The sequence below is a fragment of the Salvelinus namaycush genome, unplaced genomic scaffold, assembly GCF_016432855.1.
Source record: "Salvelinus namaycush isolate Seneca unplaced genomic scaffold, SaNama_1.0 Scaffold2937, whole genome shotgun sequence".
In the NCBI taxonomy this organism is placed as follows: Eukaryota; Metazoa; Chordata; class Actinopteri; order Salmoniformes; family Salmonidae; genus Salvelinus; species Salvelinus namaycush.
The window spans coordinates 7,423-11,133 of NW_024059827.1; positions in this window are offsets into that span (position 1 = coordinate 7,423).

Below are 3,711 nucleotides of genomic sequence, written 5' to 3' on the forward strand. Positions count from 1 at the left end.
AGTAGGGGTCCAAGTCAGTAGGCACCGGCCTAAGGGATTTATGGAGCTTTTCAAAAAAAGTCCGAAAATATTCTATGTTGAATTATTCAGGAAAAACGACAGAGTGCCCTCTTTTTGGGTTACCAGGTGCCCCTATTGAAATCGAATGAAAACGACTTTTAAGGGCCTGCCCACGCCCATGCCCGATATGGGAGCACCATAGTAGGGGTCCAAGTCAGTAGGCACCGGCCTAAGGGATTTATGGAGCTTTTCAAAAATAGTCCGAAAATATTCTATGTTGAACTATTCAGGAAAAACGACAGAGTGCCCTCTTTTTGGGTTACCAGGTGCCGCTATTGAAATCGAATGAAAATGACTTTTAAGGGCCTGCCCACGCCCATGCCCGATATGGGAGCACCATAGTAGGGGTCCAAGTCAGTAGGCACCGGCCTAAGGGATTTATGGAGCTTTTCAAAAAAAGTCCGAAAATATTCTATGTTGAATTATTCAGGAAAAACGACAGAGTGCCCTCTTTTTGGGTTACCAGGTGCCCCTATTGAAATCGAATGAAAACGACTTTTAAGGGCCTGCCCACGCCCATGCCCGATATGGGAGCACCATAGTAGGGGTCCAAGTCAGTAGGCACCGGCCTAAGGGATTTATGGAGCTTTTCAAAAAAAGTCCGAAAATATTCTATGTTGAACTATTCAGGAAAAACGACAGAGTGCCCTCTTTTTGGGTTACCAGGTGCCGCTATTGAAATCGAATGAAAACGACTTTTAAGGGCCTGCCCACGCCCATGCCCGATATGGGAGCACCATAGTAGGGGTCCCAAGTCAGTAGGCACCGGCCTAAGGGATTTATGGAGCTTTTCAAAATTAGTCCGAAAATATTCTATGTTGAACTATTCAGGAAAAACGGCTATGTGCCCTCTTTTTGGGTTACCAGGTGCTGCTATTGAAATCGATCCTCACTACTGACACCACCTTATGTTAGTTTGGGTTACCAGGTGCTGCTATTGAAATCGAATGAAAATGATTTTAAATGGCCTGCAGACACCCATGCCCGCTATGGGAGCACCATACTATGGGCACAAGTCAGTGGGGGCCGGCCTGAGGGATTTATGGAGCTTTTCAAAAAAGGTCCGAAAATATTCTATGTTGAACTACTCAGGAAAAACGGCTAAGTGCCCTCTTTTGGGTTACCAGGTGCTCCTATTCTAATCGAATGAAAATGAATTTAAATGACCTGCAGACACCCATGCCCGCTATGGGAGCACCATACTATGGGCACAAGTCAGTGGGCACCGGCCTAAGGGATTTATGGAGCTTTTATATAAAATGTCTGTACTCATCCTCCCCTCCGTGCACCTGGTATTATTTTTGGGTTACCAGGTGCTCCTATTCTAATCGAATGAAAATGAATTTAAATGACCTGCAGACACCCATGCCCGCTATGGGAGCACCATACTATGGGCACAAGTCAGTGGGCACCGGCCTAAGGGATTTATGGAGCTTTTCAAAAATAAGGTCTGAATACTTTCTATGTTGAACTACTCAGGAAAAACGACAGAGTGCCCACTTTTTGGGTTACCAGGTGCCCCTATTTAAATCGAATGAAAACGAATTTAAATGACCTGCAGACACCCATGCCCGCTATGGGAGCACCATACTACGGGCACAAGTCAGTAGGCACCGGCCTAAGGGATTTATGGAGCTTTTATATAAAAGGTCTGTCCGCATCCTCACTACTGACACCACCTTATGTTAGTTTGGGTTACCAGGTGCTGCTACAGAAATCGAATGAAAATGACTTTTAAGGGCCTGCCCACACCCATGCCCGATATGGGAGCACCATACTACGGGCACAAGTCAGTGGCCACCGGCCTAAGGGATTTATGGAGCTTTTATATAAAATGTCTGTACTCATCCTCCCCTCCGTGCACCTGGTATTATTTTTGGGTTACCAGGTGCTCCCATTCTAATCGAATGAGTGCACCTGGTATTATTTTTGGGTTACTAGGTGCTCCTATTGAAATCGAATGAAAATGACACACAAAGACAAGGATTAATTGCAAAAAATATTGTATTTATTTAGAGTTATTCATGGATTGATTTGTCCCTCAATTAGTCTCCGAGCCTGGCTTGCATTATGAGGCAAATTATGGGAACGGTAGTAGCGTGCCTGCGTCTCCAGGGAGTGACACATGTGGTCAGCCACAGTTCCACGGTCTGTAAGCGACCCAAGATTAAAGTTTAATGTGGCAATGCTTCTTCGAATTGTACCAAATGTCACTTTCCTTCCAATGCCAAACTCTGCAAAAATCTTACCCACACAATCACAGAGATTACCGTATGGTTTACCAGAGCATGTGAAAAAGAAGAGTGTTGTGTCTGGGGTCATTCCACTCAGATGAGGCCTGATCCGATGGAATCGTTGAAGCCAAGTGTATTCCTCATCAGATATAACAATTCTGCACTCCCCGAAGCTGTAGTTAGTTTTGTGGCTTGCTACAGTCATTTGATAAACCCCACTTTCATTGGTTATTTCATTGAAATCACTCTCACCGAACATGGTGACTGGGGATCGTCGAGTTCCATTAAAAGTCGCCAACCGGCTGGACATGAGAGCCGCAAACCTGCGTCTGTCAGATGAGGTGGCTCGGACTTCCAGCCTGCTGAGAACAGAAGGAATAGATGCATTGCTTAGCTCCAAAAATCGTTTTAACTCCGCAGCGCTGAGCACCTCGTCCCTGCAGCGTCTGCGAAATTGTGCCATGTGCGTTGCCAGGCTCTGCCTAGAATCCCTGTCTATCTTTGCCAAGCAGAGTAACAATTTGCGAATTACACTGGCTTTAGCTTGCAGACCATTCGGCCGGAACTGAATAAGATATTTCAGGAAACTTCTAACATCTGATCGGTATAGTTTTAATGTGGATGGTGCCAAACTACGGCCTTCACATGTCCGGTACCACTCATACACACGCATGTAGTTGTCCAGAAAACACAGGCCTTCATCGGATTTGTCCTCGGACATAATGCGGAGGAATTCCCGTACTCGTGACAGACTGGTGTGACTATTGTCTATTCTTTTAACTGAAGGGTTAATACCCTTAATATAGGTAGCATATTCATTCAAAATGACATCACTCAAACCTTCAGTTGTGGACGGCACACCACCGCCGCCTCCATCACTTTCGCTATCGGTGGAAGGCGACATGACGCTGCATTGCTCCCCCGGTTCCGAGCATTGTTCACCGGTTGACTGCACCGTCGCCTGACTGGTTGACTGCACCGCTGACTGCTCACTCTCGCCACTCAGCTGCTGTTCTGCGGACAACTCACTTCCAACGCCGTTGTTAGGCTCCATACAATCCCCTGGGTAGGCCTGCTGTGTCTCAGCCGAAATCGGGCTACATTGCACGGCATGATTCCATTCCATAGATGCGTGTGTAAGTCCATGGACAGTCTTAAAATGTTTGTCTATCCGCGAAATATGCGTCTTGGTACAAAGTCCACAGTCATGTCGTTTTTGTTTGCTGTCCATAGCTAGCTTCTCTCTCCTGCCTTCCTGTGTGTATGTTTGTTAGCTTCCAACCGTCGCCTAATCAATGGCCTAATTATCACCAGGTGTGGATACAGGTGCGGCGCGAGCGGGGCACGGGCGGGGCACGGGCGGGGCAAGGGCGGGGCTGTGTCATAGCTATGCCCTGCTTAGGGCTATAGACATGAA